The sequence below is a fragment of the Heterocephalus glaber genome, unplaced genomic scaffold, assembly GCF_053883595.1.
Source record: "Heterocephalus glaber isolate CG9 unplaced genomic scaffold, H.glaber_assembly_v1.0 deba00001504, whole genome shotgun sequence".
Lineage (NCBI taxonomy): Eukaryota > Metazoa > Chordata > Mammalia > Rodentia > Bathyergidae > Heterocephalus > Heterocephalus glaber.
In genome coordinates, this window is record NW_028258324.1 from 27,196,719 (window position 1) to 27,219,360 (window position 22,642).

The 22,642-nt window shown below is 37.4% G+C and overlaps 1 protein-coding gene and 1 pseudogene across 23 annotated transcripts in view; both read left to right on the forward strand.

Annotated features, from left to right (window-relative positions):
• The window catches only part of LOC147825285 (uncharacterized), a 96,187-nt gene that overhangs the window by 36,764 nt on the left and 36,781 nt on the right, over positions 1 to 22,642 (forward strand). The window contains exon 4 of one of the 23 annotated variants that reach the window (XR_015440875.1): positions 2,068 to 4,895. The exons of the other annotated variants lie outside the window; for them this stretch is intronic. The gene's annotated coding sequence lies outside the window, so the exon portion shown is untranslated. Of the gene's footprint in view, positions 1 to 2,067; positions 4,896 to 22,642 lie in introns of those variants that run through there. 23 annotated transcript variants of the gene reach the window in all.
• Positions 7 to 2,061, forward strand: LOC101696765 (single-stranded DNA-binding protein, mitochondrial pseudogene; annotated as a pseudogene).

The window sequence follows — 22,642 nt, forward strand, 5'->3', positions numbered from 1 at the left end:
GTAACTATCATAAATTTGAATTTGCAAATGTTTGGCCTAGAAATTTCATTCTAGAAATCTATTCTAAAGAAATAGTCACATAATAATACTCTTGAAAAATACAAGAACTGAAATAATGTCTCAAATAGCAGAAAAATTGGAAACTACACAAAACATTACTAATAGTGGCTTGGTAAAAATACTGTTCTGCCACATTGTGGAATACAATGTAGCTATTCATTAAAAATGTGAGAAAATTCTATTTGAACTGGCAAGAAAAACCCAAACACCAAATTTCAGAAAAGTAGAAATCCCATTAATATAAGAAGAAAATGCATGTGGTTCGTGTGTGTGTGTGTGTGTGTGTGTGTGTGTGTGCGCGCGCTCGCGCGCACGCGCGAGCGCAAATCCACAGAATGCTATCTAGGAAGACATATCTGGAAGCCATTTGTGAGGAAGAGAATAGATCTGAAAGGTGGAAAGATGAAAGGGTGGAAAATTGAGGGAGGGGACTAGTGAAAGACTTTTGCTTTCTGTTCTATATGGTTGTGCAGTATTTTACTTTTTAAAAATACAACCAGTGCTGGCTAGCGCGTCAGGAAGAGCCCAAAAGATTAGACTGTAAAAAAAGAAGATAGGAGCCATGTTTTTTCGAAGACCTTTATTACAGGTGATTCGTCAGTTTGTAAGACATGAGTCTGAAGTAGCCAGCAGTTTTGTTCTTGAAAGATCTCTAAATCAGGTACAGTTGCTTGGCGAGTGGGTCAGGACCCTGTCATGAGACAGGTGGAAGGAAAAAAATCCAGTCACCATATTTTCTCTAGCAACAAATGAGATGTGGCGATCAGGGGACAGTGAAGCATACCAAATAGGCGATGTCAGTCAAAAGACGACATGGCACCGAATATCAGTGTTTCAGCCAGGCCTTAGAGATGTAGTGTATCAATATGTGAAAAAGGGGTGTCGAGTTTTCGTGGAAGGGAAAATAGACTACGGTGAATACATGGATAAGAATAATGTGAGGCGACAAGCAACAACAATCATAGCGATAACATTATCTTTTTGAGTGACCAGACAAAAGGAAAAGAACGAACGGATGATTCTTTTGCCATTATTTGGAACAGTCTCATTTTCAAATCATGTATAGTCTTTATAGTTTTAAGGACAAGAATTAAAATGATATTTTATAAAAATACAAGGGCCTGGGATGTACCTCAGTGCTGCTGTAATTGCCTGGCACATACAAGGTCCTGAGTTTGATACCCGGTACTGGGGGAAAAAAATACAATAAGCATGCATTACTTTTTTTAAGTTAAAAGTAATTTTAAAGGACAAAATATTTTAAAATAATAATTCATAATTGATTCACTTCCCCCCAAAATATTCATTTTTGTGTATGTCTTCTAGCCTCTTAATATCACTCTATATATAAGAAAAACATACAAAATTCTAAAATTTTATAATAAGACTGTCACTGCATGGTTTATGAGTTAATGTAAACTACATACTCATAAGTATATGAATTACCATCATGTTGCAAATAAGCATGATTTGATATTCATGTTGATTACTATACCAGAATATAATCAACTATTTTATAGGAACTGTAAATATAAATATATTGTCTGTTTTGAACTTTTGACAGTTCTCAATAAATAATGCCGAAAAGTTAGATTTATATCTTATATCTTTAAGAAAATTTTTAAATAAAAATTATCAAATTAAACAAGGATTTAAACATTTTATGGCTCTTGATACACACTGCCAGTTTTTAGAAAGATAATTCTGATCTTATTGTCACAAAAGGTGTATGGGTTTTACTTCACCTTCTTTAATTTTTTTGACTATTTTGGCAAAAGTCGAACAATATATTTCTTGTGTAAATTATAAGTGTGGACATGTTCCTCATGCTAATTTATTAATTACAATTGACTATTCGGTCCTTTAATCTTACTGAATCTCACTTTAATCTCATTAAATTTATTTGATCTCAGTAACTTTTAAAAATAATAACATTAATATGTAACTCCTACTGTTTATCAGGTACCAGACATTGTACTAAGTACTTTACATTCATATCTCTTTAAGCCTCACAAAATTCCAGTGAGTATTGCTATTGTCACTGCTTTACAAATAAAGAAACTAAGGCCCAGTGATGCTCATCCCACCAGAAGTCTAATGTCACAGCTGCGGCTCTTACTCTCTCCCAACTATGTAGCCTTCTGTGAATGTGCTCAGTGATTATGATGCCATCTCTTTATCTGTCATACTTGTTAAAAGTATTTGTGTGTTCTTGTTAAAAGTATTCTTCCAATGTGTTGTATTTTTCTGTTTTAGTGTACAGAACATATGTTAAAAGTATTTGTTAAAAGTTCATCTGTTCTTGTTAAAAGTACTCTTTCAGTATGTTGTATTTTTGTATGCAGAACATACTCATGTTTTTACAATCAGTTTGTTTTTACATCTGTGATTTCTTCACTTTCTAAGCTTATAAAGATGTCTGCTCCAAAGATTTGAGAAATTTTCAAATCTATTTCTTCTCTGTGTGTTTGTATGAATAAGTGTGTGAATATATGCATGTATTTGCACATGTGTGCTTATATACATAAGCGCACACATATATAGCTCCTCTGTAACCCATGTGGACATTATCTTAGCATACAAGATAGTGCATCTGGGGCAACTTTCCTGACCTAGGCAATGTGGCTGGGGTGAGAATTACTGTCAGTGTCCAGATGAAATACCAAGCCCCCGAATTTAAATCTTCAACTTACCTTTGCTCCAAGTTACATGATTAAGCCGAGATTATTTAACCCAAGCCCCAATGAGTCATTCCAAACCCTTGAATCATTCTGATGAACCTGACAAAGTTTCTGCTGAATTATTGCCTTGGAGAATTCTTTGCATGACTGGTTGAACACTGGATGTCTGCAAGCCTTATGATTTATAGCCCTTCAACATCCAGGCCTATGTCTGACCCAATGGACACACCCATTTTGTTTCCACAGAGGAGAAATATTTTTGGTATTAAATTGGTAGGCCCTATTGGTTCTAAACTTTAGGTTAGTAAAGGAGAATGTATAGTATACTCCCATTTGTTGTGGGGAAAAACATACCTTCCCTATAGAGAAAAGAGGGATAGATAGTGATTAAAATATAGAAATATATGTATGGGTATAAATATGATATGAGATATTTAAGTGAGGAGGGGCAGGGTAGCTGAGACTTTTTACTATATATCTTTTTATAATTCTTAAATGCTTAAATTTTGTTCCATATGTCTCTATTAACTATTTGCAAATAATTTTTATATTAAAAATTAAAGTTGACACATGAGCTTAAATAATGCATGGTTTATCTTATATGAGAAACTCAAAATATACAAACAAAGAGCATAATAGAAGATAGGTAAATAGAAAGTAGGGAGAAGTTCAAATCCCCAAATTACCTACTCCACTGAAAAGAAAGTTTTGTGCTATTATGTGTTTCTTCTTTGTAAGACAGACTTTTTTGTCTACATCTTGCACTCTGAGTAACTTATCTTAAGACTATGATACACAGTATATTAACTATTGTTATTCTTATTATTTTGTTATGGAATTTCGTATTATTTTTATTAAAAAATTAAACCAGGAATTTCAGTGGTGCTATTTTATAAAAATTATATAGGGTTGATCATACAAGGAGCTACCAATTCTATGATGTTTTGGTGACATTTGCTTTATAGAAAATTTAAATTTTTGTCATGTGCAATCCACTTCTCCCATAAGAATTCAGTACTATGCTTAGTTCCAGAGAACTACATTTGCTTCGTTGATCTGACCTCTAGTTCCCAGCTAAGTGGAGTCAATGAAGGCATGGGGCTTTCTCTCTGTTCCCTGAGTGATTGCTAGCACCAGATGTGTGCCCACTGTGGTCTCAGCTCCAACACTGGGAAGTCTTCATTATGGTTCTAGCTCTCTCTGCAAGACCCTGTTTCTGACTTCTAATAATGCCACTTCCTTTTACTGTCCTTCCAATCTAAGTAGGGAACAGTTTCTCATTGTTGCCAATCTCTGAATTCCTCCCTGGATTCCATGTTTGGCTTCTCCCCTCTTCCATTTCATAGGTAATGAATCTCTGTATCAGATTTCCTCTGCCAGAAAAACCCTGAATGGCTTCTGTTTTTCTGGCCTGAGAGCCCAACTGATATACTACTTCACATTTGCTGTTTCTTGATTTGAATACCCTTGACTGTGCACCCTCCCTCCCAACAAAACCCCTCTGGACTCTTTCATATAATATACAAACTTAGATTCAGATCGCAGTACTCCTAACACACTCGCTTTTAGTTAGTTTCTTGGACTTCACCCCTATATTTCATAACTGCTATTTTTTAATCATTGCCCAATGCTATATATGGATTTTAAAATTAATTTTAAAATTATTTTAAAAGAATTTCAGTATGTCAGTTTTGGAGCTTTTCAGAACCAGAACACTTAGAGCATTAAGTATGAAAGTCCTGCTGGTCAGACTCTGCAGGTTACTGGCCTAGAGCTACACACAGGTGAACTACTGGAGAAGGCACATGTTCAGAATCCTCCCTGACGGAAGCTATATGTGGAAATGTCCACAACTTAGGGGGCAGTTGTGTGGTGTTCAAGTACAGACTCCACCGGCATTGTTTAGAGCTGTTCTAGTGTGAGAAACCAAAATTCCATTTTCACTTGTTCCTCAAGAAAGACGATTATTCTCAACCAAGCTAGTGACCTATATTTAAGGATCATGGGCCTACCTCTTGCCACCACAGGGTGCTCACTAAAGTTTATCCTAAGCCTAACCACTGCAGATTATAGGTCATGTGGGTTTGCTAACAGATTGTTTTGTTCATCTGAAATTATTGGGTTTTCTCAGTTCAGATGTACCCAAATCATGCTCTGGCCTGGTTTGAGTGTTATCATTCCTCATAATTTCAGGCTGTCTTACTCACAGCTTCTGAGTTATGCATGGCCCTTACTTCACTGCCCTTTGGTACTCCATGGGACCCCAACCCTTCTAACCATTCTGGTACCTGGGACTTGTTTCCTCTCTCTGCTGTAGGTAAGACTAAATCCCTTGCCTGGTGTTGACTTAATCTTTTTAACTCCTCATCACAGTAATATGGAACTAACCCGAACCCCATACCCCATCCTACTTTAGCTATAGAGTCTGTCTCTATGTGTATTCCTCTGCTTTTGGCCTTTGGACCAATCTCACCCATCCTTTCACTAACCCTAGTAATATCCCCCATATAACCCCACCTGCTACTCCCAATGCTCTGTCCCTCGAAAACATGCTCTTAACTCTGATTGTTAAGGGTCTTATGACACCATGGCTGGCACCAGAACAAACAGCCCAGCTGTTAAACATCCCACATCTTCCTACATTGGCTATCTTAGGGCCCTAGTGTTTATCTCTTATAGTCCTTTAATTGCTCCCCACTATTGTTTATTTCCTCTGTCAAATCTCCCATCCATCATTTGTTAACTCTGGCCTGTCACAGTTGTAGAGGCAGATTTACTGGGTTAATAACAAATTTCAGATGTCCTAGCTTATACAGTTTCCTTCCAAGATCCCTTATTTAATTTTGTATTTGTAAGTGTGTTTTTTGTAAAGAGGACTCCACAAGTGATACAGACTTCAGACACCACAAAACCAAGACCTGCTCTGGCTTAGGTGCTAGCTCCTTGATAGTCTTGGAATTAGGGAAATGTTCGTCTTCCCATTTCCAATCTGTTTCTAGGAAAAATGTGTTCTTGGAATCTCAAATTGAACTTTGAATGCCCTCAACCTTGCCAACATTGTTTAACCTAGTGTTTAGCTTTAATTATAAGACCAGTGCTTTGTTTCAGCTACTTTATAGGTTAAATAGATTTTTTGCTGATTGGCTTTGGAAACCAACCACTTAACAAGTAACTTGTAAACAAACTTCTGGAATGTAAGCCATTTCTAAATTGTAGGCTTCAGGGACATTAATGAAAGCCCATAAACCACAATGTATGCATACTGTTTTATACACTAGGAAACCTATGTAAAAATAGTGACATTTTGTCACATGAAAAAGATTCCCAGTTAAATTCAATCAAAGAAAATAGTAAATATCTAACTGGTCATGATTTTCAATGAGACAGTTTTAATTTTAAATATTCTGCTCTATTATCTCCATTTGTAATTCTGGAGCTCGTTATCATATATCCAAAGACTAGCACAGTATGTAGTATACAGTAGCCACTCAAGCAATGCATGCACAGTGAATGGAAGATTGGTAGACTATGTATCCCTTTTTTGGTTTTAAAGCTATGGTCATAGACTATATTTATGATGGTCATATGCAAGCAATTAAACAAATTTGTTATTATTTTTAGGTATATATTGGCAATTGTGTAAATTTATATAATTTTCCAAATATCACTTGCAAAATAAAATGGCTTGGGATTCAATGAAAGACATAATGTGACCATGAATGTCTCTATCCTCAATGAAACAATTCTTTACCAAATGATTGTACAAGCTCTGCCAGAATATTATATGTTTATTTTCTTATTTGTGCAGAGGCATGCTTTTATATAGATTTTGGCATGTAAATTTTTGTTTTTAAATTAACAGTTTAGTTATTGCATTCTAATCTCCCACATAGTTCTGCTAAATTCTGCAAATATGTTACACACACTTGAATTTTCATTCTAAGAACTCATTAACTTTTAATGGAATCATGGACCATGGACTCCCTCCAGCAAGTAGATTAACAAGGTGAGTTTGATGAAGAAAAGCCTTTCATGCAAATTATCTTGATCCTTCTGAAAATGCAAAAGGATTAATTATAATAATAGAGTGATAACAAAGAAAGTCTGATTTCTGGATTCCTGGACTCAAAAGTATTCTCAACTAGTTACAGCCTCTTCAATGGCCTCTTTCCCCACCTACTCCATCCCTTCATTCCCTAGGACAGAAGTTAACAGTCAACTGAGGGTGTTTGGAAAACATATTTGGAAAAAGCTATATGACTTTTTTTAGGTTGAATAAGAATTCTTGATTCTGGGAAAATTTATGGAATTGGTCTTAGTTTTGGGATCCCTTTTCTCCATCAGAACCAGTCATTAGAACAAATATATGGTGTTCTCATGATACCACTTGTTCTTTTTTTTCCTGCCTCACCTCCCACCCACCTAAGAATGCTCCAGAAGAAATATTTTTCTTGTCCTCCTTTACCACAAGCATGCTTCATTTCAAGTCATATAAGAGCACATCAGGAGACCTCTTTGATTCTGAACTGTGGCACATGCCTGTGTCACTTCCATTTCTGACTTTTAAGAAAACCCTTTGCACCTGTACTCCTCTTTTTTTTTGGTACTGGGGATCAAATTTGGGACCTTGCACTTCCGAGGCAGGTGGCAGAACCACTAAGCTAAATCCCAGGCCCCGTACTCCTCTTTCTTGACCAAGAAGGATGACACAGTGAGTTCCTCTCTCCACAGAGCATGACTTACGCCTTTCCTGGCCGGGGATCTACCCAGAACAGACACAGTGTGCCATAGATGTTACAGATCATTAACTGACTTCCACACAACCCAGAAAAGTTTCTGAAATCTAGTTTTAAGAATATCTGAAAGCCGGATTTCACTTAGTTCTCTGAAGAAGAAAATTCCAGGAATTTCAAAGGAGCAGATCTTACCAATTGGCATTTCTTTTGCAAACCACCTTCCCTCCTCTCCACCCACTCTTTCTAATCACCATTAGAGGGTCATAAGAAGGCTGTTTGGAATGGTAACCTTTCAGAGAACACCAGGTTCTCCCACTTCAAAGAACAACCTGCAGAGTGGTAGGTTATTACTTCTAAGGAAATTTTTCCTTAACAAATCTAAGGAGGCATTTCCATCTTTGCTGCCCAAGCAAAGAGGAAAGAATTTTTATTTCCCAGTCCCCTAAACTAATTCAAAGAAGATTCCTTATCTAAAACACTTGAGGCAAGATTACACAAGATCCCAGATCTACCACTTTGTTTTATGGTTGTAGAGGAGAACAAGTGGGAACTATTAGGGAGGCAACAGAGGTGAATTTCGTGCTTTAAAAAAATTAGAACATACAAGGTGAAACAATTCATTTCCTTTCTCTCCCTGGAGCTGGGGGCAGCCTCTTTATGACCTTGTTGTCCAGGTGCAATTAGAGGAGGGAGCAGTTCCATCTGGTTTCATTGAGATGGCTAAGAAACTCTGCTCACTTACTTTCAGCAATTTGGGGCTTTTAATTACCAGCCTCTGCTCAAAGAAAAGAGACCTCAAAAAGTGGCTGGGAACCACAGCTCTAAATGCTAACTCCCTTTCTGCCTCAGGCATGTGAAGGTACTTGATGAATTTTTGACCTTGTTCATAAACTTTGTTTTCAGCACTCAAATGAAGCAGCTTAACACTACTGAAAGTTTTACGATGCTAACAAAATGCCTTTTTTCCTCCCAAAATGACTTTTTAATCAAACATCCACTTAGAACTGGAACCTCCATTTTTCAGTCCTGGGAAAGATGATGTGACAACTGTGTCCACATGTCCCTCAAAGCTTCATGCAGTCATAAGGGAGGCCTTTTCAGAGGTGGCTGAATCTAGAGTGTGTGACAATGGGATCAAGTGTGTGTGGTTACTAAATCAGTCTACTGATTGGTTTGGCACAGTTCTGAGTGTGCATGGTGGGAAGACCCACCCTGGGTATGAATGCTAACTGCCCTAAGGACTTGTAGCCTGGATAGAATATAAGGAATAGAAGGAAGGCTGCTGTGGTCACTTGCTGCTTTTTCTGCCCATTGTGAATTTTTTTTCTCCTCTGCCATGCTCCTCTGCCATGCAACCCTGCTTTGGAGCCAGTCAACTATGAACTGAAACTTCTACAAACTGGAAGCTAAATAAATCTTTCCTCCTTTAACTTTGGGTGTTGGGTATTTTGTCTCAGCAATGAGAAAAGTAACCAAGACAGATGGCAAAACTCTCTGTAAGTCAAAGTGGAAGACCAGAATTGTCAGTGGCCTCAGAATGCCCCTTATTAATTCTTCTTAGTCTTTCCTCAAATAACTGATCACAAGTCTGTGTCTTCTCCAAATCCATTCTAGAATATGATAAGGACATTTCCCTCATCTCTTTCCCTCAGAGCTCATGATTTTCACTATGTTTCCTACAGAAGGAGGCACTCAGCTTGATCTTAAGGTGAGGATGCTTAAAAACATTAGTCATTAGGGAAATGCATATCAAAACCACAGTGAGGTCCACTGCACACTGACAAGGATGACAATAATAAAGAAGACAGAAGTGTTGATGGAGCTGTGGAGAAATTGAAATTTTTATAGGTAGTGGTGGGAAGGTAAAATGGTGTGGTTACTGTAGAAAACAAACTGCCAGTTTGTAAATGGCTGAACATACAGTTACTATATAACCTAGTAGGTACATAAGAGAAGGAAAACACATCCATTTAAAAGCTTATACACAAATATTCATGGCTGTGTTATTGATACTAGCCAAAAGATGAAAACAGCCCAACTGGACATTCACAAACAAACTGATAAATACAACATGGTATATCCATACAAGGGAAAATTATTCCACCATAAAAAACAATGAAGTACTGATATATGTTACAACATAGATGAACCTTGAAAGCATGCTAAGTGAAAGAAGCCAATCATTAATGACCACATACTGCATGACTCCATTTATATGAAATGTCCAGAATAGGCAAAGCCATAGAGACAGAAGATAGGTTAGTGGTTGCCAGGGCCTGGGGATGGAGGAATGGGGAATAACTGATAATAGGTACTGGTTTTATTTGGGGGATGATGAAAATGTTCTGAAGTTAGTGGTGATGGTTGCACATCTCTGTGAGTATTCTAAAACTCATTGAATCACATACTTCAGTGTGCATATTTTATAATATGTAAGTCATCTTTCAATAAAACTGTTTCCAAATAAAGAATGAAAGAGAAAAAGGAAGAAAAGAAAGGAAGGGAGGAAGACCCAGAAGGAAGCTCCCATGCCACAATCCCATGCTCGTAGGGCAGAGAAGCTGAGCCAGTCCCAGCACTCAGAAGAAAGCTCCTCCGCTGTCATCCCAAGCTCCTAGGGCAGAGAAGCTGAGCTGTGCAGCTACCAGAAGCACCCCCCCACCATGGAAATGAGAAGACACATAAACAAGCCTCAAAAGCAGACTTCCAGATCACCTACAGCAACCCCAAAGGGAAACAAGATGGAACAATCTGATACTCAACCGCCTGGACTCTCTGAACTGGCAACAAAAGAGGGGGGAAAATGAAATCAGAAATAATTTCTCAGATAACAGCAAAGATTGTGCTCATAGTGCATGACATGATTAATAAATCTAGAGAGGACACAAATAAAAAAATAGAGGATCTGAGGAACATGATGGAATCCCAACATAGGAAACAAATGGAATCCATAAAACACATGCAAACAGATTTCCAGGAGACTAAAAACTCTATCAAAAGTCTGCATAGCAGAGTGAACCAATATGAGGATAGAATTTCAGATATAGAAGATAAGATTGCAATTAGTGAGGAGGAAAAAGAAAAATTGCTTTAAAATTGTAAGGGAACACGGGAAATCAATCCAGCAGCTGCTAGATGATGCAAAGAAGAATAACATAAGACTGATTGGAGTCAATGAAGAAACAGGAGAGAGTGCAGATGACATAAAAAACTGTTCACAGAAGTGATGGCAGAAAACTTCCCAAACAGGGGAAAAGAACTTGACATACAGATAAGTGAGGCATATAGGACTCCAGCTAGCCTTGATCAAAAAAAATCTACACAAAAGCATAATAGTTAGGATTCCAGAAATCCAACAGAAGAATAAAATTCTACAAGCAGTGAGAGAAAAGAAACAAATCACAATCAAAGGAAAGCCCACCAGAATCACAGCAGACTTCTCAGTGCAAACCCTCAAGGCAAGAAGATCTTGGAGTGATGTATTTCAAGCCCTAAAGGAAAACAGCCTCCAACCCAGATTGATGGACCCTGCAAAACTGTCTTTCAAAATTGATGGAGAAATAAGATGCTTTCATGATAAAAAGCACCTCAGGAACTTCATGAATACCAAACCAGCACTCCAAAAATTTTTAGACAATACCCTAGGAAAAGACAATGAGGATCACAACCCCAGGAAACGCAGCAGAATGAATCCACTGGACGTGACAAATTAAACACAAAGGGGGAGAATCCAACAAAAAGAAAAAGTCATGATAAGACTTTTAAAACTTTTAACTTCATCTCCCTAATGAGTGTATAATTCAATCTTGTTATTGTACTGATTAGTATTTTTCTGATTCTAGATTTGCACACCTTGTGCTATACTGGCTATTTATCATCTTCTTATGTCCACTTTTTAATTGGGTTGTCTATTAATGAGCTGTAAGAGTTCTTTATATATTCTGCTCATAGGTTATATGCATTGTAAATATGGTCTGTTGAAGGACTACTTTTCATTTTAATGATGTCATTTAAAGTTCTAAATTTTGATGGAATCTCATTTATCAATTTTTTTTATACATCGTGTTTTTTATATCCTAGGTAGTTCTTGCCTACCCTGAATTCATAAACATTTTCCCTTATAATTTCTTCTTAAAGTTTTATACTTTTAGGCTTTCATATTTAGGTTCATAGATCCCTTCAAGTTATTTTCATGTATGGAAATAAAGGGTTGAGGTTAATTTTTTATATACAGATACCAGGTGTTCTAGTGCTGTTTGCTGAAAACACTAACTCTTCCTCAGCTCTTGAATTGAGTTTATATTCTATAAAATGCTAATGTTAAATAATCTTTCAAAACTCAGTGGACCTTATATGTGCGGTTCTATTTCTAGATTCTCTGTTTTATTCCAATGATCTATATGTCTTTCCTTACACCAACACTGCCTTGATTACTGTAGCTTTAGAAGAAGTCTTAAAATTAGGCATTAAATGTCTTCCAACACTTTTTTTTTAACTTTTCTAGGTCCTTTGAATTCCTACATAACTTTTAAATTTCAATATCCAATTCTTTATTTATAGCAAGTATACACAGACCTGAATTTTTATATATACCTTGTGTTTTCTAATCCTGCTAAATTCAAATACAAGTTCTAGGGGCTCCTAGAGATTTCTTAGTATTTTCCCTGCAGATGATCATTTCATCTACATATAAAGATTTTGCTTCTACCTTGCCAATCCTATCCTAATTGTGTTATTTTATTGCCAGACTATTTTGGTTGGGCCTAGGTTTCAAAGTTTAATGGACAGATAAAGAGTAAGCATATCTGCCCTTATTCCCCACCTTAAGGAGAAAGCATTGTATCTTCTCTATTCATATAAGGCGTTCTCACTGGAAGTATGGAGTACATATCTTTAATCTTTTGAGAAGGTTCTATTCTACTTCTAGTCTCCTGATAGCTTTTACCATGAACAGCTGTACAGCTTTTTCTCCAACTAGTGACAGGATCATATGGCTTTTTCCTTTCCTCTGTTAAAATGATGACTTTTGGGGGTGGATCTTCCAATGCTGAACCAACACTGCCATCCCTATAACAAAACCACTTTCTACATACTGCCAGATCTGACTTCTAATAGTTTGTTTTGTTAAACAAATTTCTATCTATGTTCATACTTTTTTCTTCTATGATCTTTATCCAGTTTTAGGATTAGCACAATGTTGAGTTCTTAAAATGAGGGGAGAAGTGTTCATTTATGGTTTTTTTCTGCTTTAACCATTTGATATAATTTATCAGTTAAAATGGTTATGAGCCTGTTGTTGTCATATAGGTAGGTTTTCAAGCTAGGAATATACTTTCTTTAATAGGTGCTATTCAAATTTTACATTTCCTCCAGAGTTAGTTTCATTAATTTGTCTTCCATGGTACTTCTTAGAAGTTGTCAAATTTATTTCAAAACAGATTTTTGAAATATGCTTTCTATATCCTTTTAAATTCTGTAAAATCTGTGATAATGTCTCCTAGATCTTGATATTGTAATTTAAAAAATGTATAATTGATATTGTGTAATAGGAAGAAAAGGTCTAAAGGATCAGGGGAAGTGGGAGGGGTAGGGGAAAGGAAAGAAGGGAAAAGAAAAAATATGAGAAAAGGAAAAAAATGGAAACAAAGTCTTTGCAAATAGGGAAGGGTGGAGGGGGTGAAGGGAGGGCAAGGGAAGGGGAAAAAAATAAGAACCAAGATACTCATGTAAAGGTACAAGATCCCAATGATGAATGTAACTGTATTGTATACCTAAAATGTACCAATAAACTTAATGCAGGGGAAAAAAAAGAAAGAAAGAAAGGAAGGGAGGGAGGGAAAGAGACGAAGTAGGGAGAAGACTGGTTGGAGAAAACTTTGAACTATTAAATCTTATACCGCTTCAAAATGTCTTTCCCCAACAAACACCTCCCAGGAGTTATGGCAAGGGGAGGCCCTCTTCTTCTGGTTGGTTTTATTTGCTCCCAGGACAGAAAAACTTTACTGCCAGTCATGGCCTCCAGCCTCTTTGTAATTCATGAGGCCAGCCCCATCCACATCAGCTTGACATGTTCTCCTAACCCATCAGGGCTACAGGGCCACCTGTGAAGAACATGTTCTTCAGAGTCCTGGCCTGAGTCTTCTGTTGCCATAAGAACTGCTTATTGGGCAGCAATGCAGGGCCCCACCAGAGTTTGCTGACCTTCTCCAGGTCATCAGCACTCACCACTGCTGTACAGTTCAGGAAAGTCTGGCCTTCCCCCAGCCCTGTTCAAACTCTGATGAGCTGTCTCTGTCTAGAGCAAAGCAGAAGGGTTCACTGCTTTCTTTCCTGACATGATCTGTGTTTGGCTTTCCTACTGTACCTTCATACTAGTGTTTTTGCTTTACTCATCATGGTTACACAACACATTCCTCTGCAACTGTGCTAGCTGAACAATACGCACCCCACATCCCCACTTCTCACTCCAAGTATTTTCAGGGTGGCTCCTGCTTATACCTTGAAAGAATTGCTTCCTAAGCCAAGTGTTTAATGCATGTAACTCCACTTAATCTTCACAATAGCCCTGTAAAGAATGTGCTATTATCCTCATCTTTCAAGATGAGGAAACAAATTCAAAGAGGATAAGCAATTTAAAGTCATGTGGATCTGAAACCAGGATTCAAACACAGAGCTGACCAAGTTCTGCTTCCTTAAATAATAATTCCTTCCCATATTGAGCAACTATCATGTCAAGTGGTGTTTTAGACATCTTAACAATAGTAGTTTGTTGATTCTCACGACACCCCATAAAATAAATGTTTGCATCCCATATTTTCATCCTCCATATAATGGATGGGGAAACTGAAATTCAGAATGATTACATAGCTACTGAAATCCAGGGATCTTGGAAAGATATTTGCTTTTCCTAATAAAGGTAAAAATTACAAATGGTACATCTTTTTCTGAATTTGGATATAATGATTGAAGTTAAAACAACTGTCTTATGACTATGGGAGAAAAGGAAAAATATTCACAGAAGTATTTCTCCCTAACACATCAACCTGCTTTAAAGAAAAACTACCTTCAGATATTTTGTTTTATAAGAAAACTGAGCTACTATTTATTTAATCCTTTGTAGATAGGTTTTATGTTACTTATAGTTGAATACATTCCTAACACAGATAGAAGGTATTACTACCTGTTTATAAATAAAGAAAGGGGGCAGAGAAATTGTTTTATCCAAAGCCACACAAACATTTATGGCTGTGACCTACTGATAACTGTCCCTCCTTTCTATTCAGTTCTTAATAATTGGCCTTTCCAAGTTACAGATGGGAGCATGGCTATCCATCAAAAGGTCACACTTTGCAGGCTTCCTTGGAGTTTGTTGGGCCATATGACTGTATTTCTGTTCATGATATGTGAGAAGGTAGGGATGTGATTAACTTCCAGGTCATCCTCCCCAGTCCCTCTTTCCTTCTTCCAACTTGTGATGATGGTAAGCCACATTCAATGATGTGGATCAAGATAGCACCTCAGGGGATAGCAGACCAGTAGGACAGAAGGAACCTAGGTTCCTGAGTAGTTCCAAGGTAGTTCCTGTCCTACCTTTAGGATTCCCTACCAACTTTTATGGGTGGAAGAAACAAACTTTTATTTCACTTAAACTGCTGTGTTTTAGTATCTCTTAAAGTTCTATTATCTTAAGCCATACTGTGGCTAATCAATTTTTTTTTAGTAATAAATTCAATTTATCCCATCCCTCCTTAAGCCCCCTCCTTGCCCTATGTATAAAAGCTTTGTTTCTACTTTTTCCTTCTATTTTCACTTTTTTTGTCCCTTCCTTCATTTCTCCCCTCTCCTCCCTTATTCTCCTTCCCCTTTGAACATTTTCTCCCCATTTCCCATCTGTTATACATTTTAGTCCTTATTTCCACTTTCAGTTTCTCATATCAGAAACAATGCAGTATTTACACGTGTGTCCAATTTATTTCACTTAAGAGTATGGTCTCATGGTCCATCCATTTAGCCATAAATTTCTAAAGCTCATCCTTCTTTATGGCAGAGTAGTACTCCATTGTATAAAAAAAAATACATCTTCTTTATCCACTCATCGCCAGCCCATTTTTAAACAGGACTACCAAACTCCAAATTTGAGTAATTTTCACTGCTACTCCCAATACTAAAGATTCGAGATTACAAATTCTAGAAGCTAAATAGATTGAATTAGTGAAGTCTAGGTAAGAACCATGGTGAACTGAAGAACACATTCATGGTTATTATATGCTTACCAAACTCTTTCCTCTCCATTCTACTAATCTAATCTATATTTTCCTGCTTTCCTTATAACTAGTTAGGGCTATGTGCCTGATTTCTCACTTATAGAATGTGTATAATAGGAATACGTGCTGCATCTAGACCTCGTTCATGAAAAATTTCCCACTCAATCATTCACTCTTTTCCCCTCAACTGAAATAGAAAAGATACCCAGGAAGATCTTGGGAGCCATTAAACGAATAGAGTACAGAATAGAGGTCTGGGTCACCACTTGAAAAAGAGACACCTAAATTACATGGACATGTGGATTTAACATGAGTAAGAAACAAAATTTTCTTGTGTCTTTTGTCACACTAGCAAAGAAAGTCCTGTAGGAATGTGGCCCCAATATTACCAGATCTTTTGTATCTTTTTTTTTTTTGAAGAGAAGGCAAAAATTCTGAATATTCTAAGAAAGCTACTGGTTTTCAGCATTAGCTAAGACTTAAAGTCCAGCAAAGAATGACTATGATCCAGACCTATACGAAGAATAAGTTTACTACCTGTGCCTCAATATTACCCAAATCTTTCATTGGTTCCAGATTCAATTGATACAGATTCAGTTGCTCTTGAATCCAATTAAGGTTCTCAAAACTCTTCCCCAGTAGATCAAGTAGGCTTATTAAACTAAGCCACTGGTCTTAGGAGTATAAATGAAAAGCAAGACAGACCTATTATCTACAGCTTTCTTCTCATTTGATAGCAATCTTGCAAAGCATTTGCCTGGAGTTTTTGTGTTTCTTATTCATCCATATATTCTTAATATAAAAGCTGCTAATGTCTATAATGCAAACTACACTACCAACAACTACTAAAATTTTTTCTATTTAGTCATCTACCAAATACTCCCAACTCAAAGATGACCTTTTCTATAGGGTCTTTTCCAAACAGGCCTTTGCCTCTTCCAGGCAAAACTGGCTCATTTTTCCTTTATGTACCCCATGAGGCTCTCTCTCCCCATGGTGCCCCAAGGTCTTAATTATTTTCCTTATTGCTGGGACAGAATACTGAACACCTGCAATTTAAAGAAGGCAGAGTTTATTTTGACTCACAATTTGTAGAGGTTTCAGTCCACAGTTGACTGGCCTCAAGACAGGACGGCATGACAGATGGGCACTGTGGAAGAGCGCTCCTCATGTCATGGCAGTCAGGAAGTAGAGAGAGAGTGAAGGGAGAGGCAGGGAAGAGATAAACCCTCCAGGCCCTGCCCCTAGTGACCCACCTTTTCCAAACAGATCCCACTTCCTAACAGCAAGTCACCCATAAGCCCCCATTATCTAATCTCCTTCCAAACACCCCACCTATGACTCCCTAAGGCTTTAGGGAATATTTTAGATCTAAGCCATAACACCTGTGTGTTCCCTAAGATGTGAATTCTCAGACAGAGACCAGAATACTTTTATCCTTATAGTATTGACTCCTGGTATGATGCCTGTCATAGTAAGTGCTCCATACAAGGGTTCAACACATGTATTAGATGTTTTGTTATGTTACTTTGTTGTTTTGTTTTGTTTCACTTTTGTGTGCACCTTAATCAGTGGTTCATCATAGTTGTGTACTGCACTGGGCAAAAAGATGTTGTCAGGGAGAGTTGTAGTCAAATACATTGCTGCAATAATTGATTTCAGAGAAGTCAGATATTCTAGCCATTTAGGGGACCCAACTCTGCAGCCAGACTTTCTAGGTTCCTATCCCATTTACTAACCATACAACTTTGGACAAGTTACTTAACCTCTCTTTCCTCATTTTCCTCAACCGTTACATGCAGGAGGTAATAATAGTACTATTATACTGATTTTTAAATGTTGTAACAAACTACACAAACTGGTTCACTTAAGCAATACATTGTCCCATAGTTCTGGAGACCAGAAATCTGAATCAAGGTATAGGCAGCATTAGTTCTTTCTAAGGGCTATGAGGGAAAGATTTATTCCAGGTCTCTCTCCATGATTTTTAGAAGGTTTCTTTTCCAGTGTCTCTTTATGTAATTTCCCTCAACCTGTGTCTGTCTGTATGTTCAATTGTTTTCTTTTTATACTTTTCTTGTTTTTATATAAATAGGATTATCCAATGACCTTATTTTAACTTGGTTCCTGCTATAAAGACTCTACCCCAAATAAGGTCACATCCTGAGATATTGGAGGTCTAGAATATTTGGTCACAGTTAGCCCCTCATAATTCCAATTCCACCCATAACAATTATATATTAATTCAACGCATAATACATCACAAGTTACTGTGAGAATTGAGTTAACATATGTGAAGTATTTGAACAGTGGTACCTTTAAAGCACTCAAAAACATGTGGCATTATTATGCTTTGTAAAATCCTGTTATGCCAGGATGTTAAGATACCATCCTTAAAAAATAAGTCAGTAAAACTTATCCAGTTTGGGGATATGTTTGTTTAAGGCGAACAGTTGAAGTGAATGGAAGATTGTAGTCTTTGCTCACAGAATACAGCAAAACGAAAGAGAGGGAAGATTTCAACACCAATAATATAAAAGGTATAAGAAGTAACAGCAATCACTGTATTCATCATAAGCTTGAAAATAATTCAATATGAAGGGCATATTATTGCAAGACACATCATAGTTGAACTTTTTCCTTTGATTTAAGATTAGATACTGTTAATTCATTTTTAGCAAAAATTGCTACAATAAAAATTTGTAGTTGAATTTTGCAATTCTGAAATTTGATCTCTCTTAAAGTTAGGGGGTGGTTGTAAAGTCTTCTTGAATACTACAGACTTAGGAGGGGTTTTTTTGTTTTGTTTTGTTTTGTTTTTGGTACTGGGGATCGAACTTAGGACCTTGTGTTTGCCAGCAGGTGCTGTTCCACTGAGCTACATCCTTAGCCCCAGACTTAGAAATTTAAAATAAGTCTCTGAGGCCAATTGATCATTGTCTGACTCAATACATTTTTTTGCCTTTTTTTCCTCAATACATTTTTTTAAAAAGAAAGATAATACTTCATATCCAAAAACACTGAAATAAACACAGCTATCACTTTTTGTGAATAGTTTCTCAATTTGCATACATTTTAAAACTTCCAACAACTAGTTGGACCACATAGCTGGTCTATGTGGAGAAAGGTAGATGCTAAAAATGGTTCCACATGTGACACAATGGTCGGGAGGGGCTAATCCAGGGAACTATGGCTTTTTAATATAAACCTTTCTGGATAGGTTCATTTTTAACAGTGTGCATGTGTGTGAATTTAGATGCTCAGAGTGCTAAGATGGGAGTTAATAGGCAAGTGACATTCTTGGGAGAAGCCAGGGAAGGATAAAGGAAGCAGTAGCAAGATAAGATAGGGAGAGAGGCCAGGCTGATGAAGTCTGCCAGCTGTGAAGAGCGGGAAAGAAAGTGTAGATAGAAACCCGCAAACCCAGAGCGGCTGAAACAGACTTACCAAGCTGATAGGGAGTGTCTGAACAAAAGTTACCTACCAGGGCATCTTGTCAGGCACTGGAGTATCTTGGCAGCATTCAGTCACTGGCTGAGAGCAGCTCAGACAGATGTGGTTCAGTATAAACACCTGCCAGGAGGATCCAAAGATACAGCAGATGGGGTTGTCATCCACTGTGCCCCTCACAGCAGGAGCTCTTAAATGGACAACTAAAGAGCACATGTCCATGACTGCCACCATAGGCATTGATTTGATTCCAAACTTTCAGAATTTTTTAGAAAGAATAGATTCTTCTGATTGTCCAGTGTGATAGATAACCATTAAGAGAGTAGCAGTCTTTTATGAAGCCAATCACTCACCTTGATACTATATATTTTGCAATGCTTTTTTGCACAAAGGAGTTGAGTTCAGTAGGTCAAATTTATTTGGTTCATTCATATTTGAGGATTCACAGTGCACAAGTGGAGAAGCAGCGGTTTAATTTAGAAAGTGTCCATGGAGTCAGTGAATGTGCTTCTGGGAGCATAAAAGGCCTCCTGAGAACCTGTGGATTCTGATGAAACAACCCTGGGAATTACATGCAACACTGGGACATATTGAGCTCATCAGAAATCCTCTAATTCTGTAAGTCACAAGAGCAGCAAATAATAAATAATGTTCACCATACGAAGCAATTGAAATCACTGTTTAAACATTTTTTTCACAATTTGGAGACCAATAGTTATCATTAGGTTATTAGGTCCTGAAATGTATTCTATGTTTAAGGCTCTGTTAAAGAAAAAGGATACAGAGATTGGGGTGTAGTCAGTAATAGAGTGTGCTCAGCATGTGCAAGGCTCTAGGTTCAATTCCTGGCCCCCAAACCAATCAAACAAAAAAAGAATACAGAATTATGAAAACAAAATGCCCTTATCCAGCCCCTACAAGGATACCCTGTATAAAAAAGGAAAGCATGAATTGAGGGGGTGGGGCAGAGTAAAAAGAGAACCAGTCTTAACCAGTGATTAAACTTTTTTTCTATAAAATTTGTAAATAGTGTAAATATGTGAAAACAGTGCTAGAACCTGTTCATGGCTTTGGAAAGGGCCCTGACACTTACACTTCATCTATGGCTCAGTAAATCCACATTTCTTCCCTATTTGAAGGGGAGCAGCAGATAAGGGAATGTAGATTCCCTTGAGAAATTTGTGGATAATAAATGAGTTGTTGGGGCCAAGGGTGGCCATTCACATACATGTTAGCACTGAAAAATAAACAGAATATTCACAGAGAGCAGTTGCTAGTTGGGACAGATCATCATCCACATGTCTGGAACCCCGAAGCAATGGTCATGCCTTGCCAGCACCTGGCTCTAACCAGACACTCTTGCAGTCCTTCAGCACAATCAGGGCACAATTGTATCTGATTTCCCTGAAAACCTGTCACTCTGAGCAGAGCTGAATGGCCAGGGTGAGCAAGACACATTTCTGGGCTTTGTTATTAAAGAAAATGGATTTGGCACATGGCAGGCATTATGAGTGTGATGTAAGAATCAGAATCAATGAATACCAGTCTTGAATGGGCCCTTATATTACTTATCTATTGTTGCATCACAAATTACTCCAAAAATGAGCAGCTTAACACAGTAAACATTTACTATTACATAGTTTCTGCAGGTTAGGTATCTGGTGTGCTTTAGCAGAGTGGTTCAGATTCAGGGTCTCTCGTGAAATGAGGCAGCTGTCAAGTTGTTGGCAGGGCTGCAGTCATCTGAAGGCTTACACTGGAGGATCTGCTTCCAAGATGGCTCACTCAGACTGCTGTTGGCAGGAGGCCTCAGTCCCTTGTCACATGGGCCTCTCCATGTGGCTGCCTAAGTGTCCTCCCCACACAGCAGCTGGCTTCCTTCAGAAAGAATGAGGGTGTGTGTGTGTGTGTGTGTGTGTGTATGTGTGTGAGAGAGAGAGAAATCGAGAGAGAGCCACAATGTGTTATGATCTAGTCTAAGAAAAGACATAGGATCACTTTTGCCCTACTCTTTTGTCACTCAAACCAGTCCTGATACAGCATGGGAGGAGATAAATATTCAGAGGCAGGGATCAGTAACGACCCTTCAAAATCATATTCAATTCCCATGAGATCCTTAGAAACCAAGCATTTTCTGTGAAGCAAGAAATACGCAATTGTTACTCAGAGTAGTTTAAGCCTCTTCAAAAAACAAGTATTTTAATCGTATTTTATATTCTGAGTAATTAGAAATGACTCTTCTGAAAATTTAATCTATTTTATTAATATATTACATGTTATGACTGTAATGTGACTTTTGACAATGTTAATTGTTTTTCACTTCTTGGAAACTTACAGTTTTTCTCCTCTCCCTTTAGGGAAGATTGGGTAAAGATTTTTTTTAAAAAAAAAAATGAATCTTTATACTTTGGTTGTATGGCTGCCAGTTGATGTTTTTATAGGCAAAAACAAATGGACAAAACCTTCTTGTGGTTGTATTCATAGTAGTTGGATATCTAATTGATAAAAAAAAATCATCCATCTCCCCCAGCAGGTCAAATATCTTTCTAATGCTATGCATGGATTCTAACACTTGGAAAAGGAGGCTCATGAAATCAATATAGAAACTGTATTGTCAGAAAACAGCAATGAGGATGCATGGTGTGTCCACTTGCGATTTTCTTTTCTGAATGAATTTATTTAGGTTTTTAAAAAACTTTAAAAATAGCATTAAAATTAAATGCATTTTATACAAAAACTAAAATTATGTGAAATTAGAAATGTCTTGAAAATAGAGACGTAAGATTTTAGAAATATGGGACAGCTTGTCACTTCTTTGAAGGTGCTCCTCCTATTAATAATAGGAAGAGGAGGCTGATCAAATTACTTCCAAACTCCTCAAGAGTAGGTATTGTTCTGTATTCATCTTTAAATGCCTATGCCCAAGCAGAGTGCCAGGCCCAGAAAAAAGGTTATAAAACATTTGTTCAATGAATGAGGAGGGGGAAAGCAATAGATGTTTTGGGGAAATGATAGGACCACAAAGCCAGTTCTCACCATAATTCTCATTCTATCCTTCACCCAACCTCCCCACACACACATGTTCCCAACGTCCCCTGACTTCAAAGAGTCTCAGTAAGAGAATTGGCCTTGGCATCGGCAAATCACTACATTCTCTAACAGCTTGTGACTTGTCACCCAATCGCAATTAATTCCCTGTTCAAATTGATATTATAAATTCTGACCTATAATACTGAAGGAAAAACAATTTGCCCAACTTTTGGTTTTAGATATTTAATTCAACACCATCCCATAAAATTTCTCCACAGTCCTCCCTCCCTCAGTGCAAGAATTAAGCATGGATTCTGCAGTCGGATGGATTCTGTATCCTGCCCTTTTGTACAGCTGGAAAGCTACTTACAAGTTCTTTATCTTCTTTTAGTAATGGATCTTCTCCCAGGAATCTGCACTC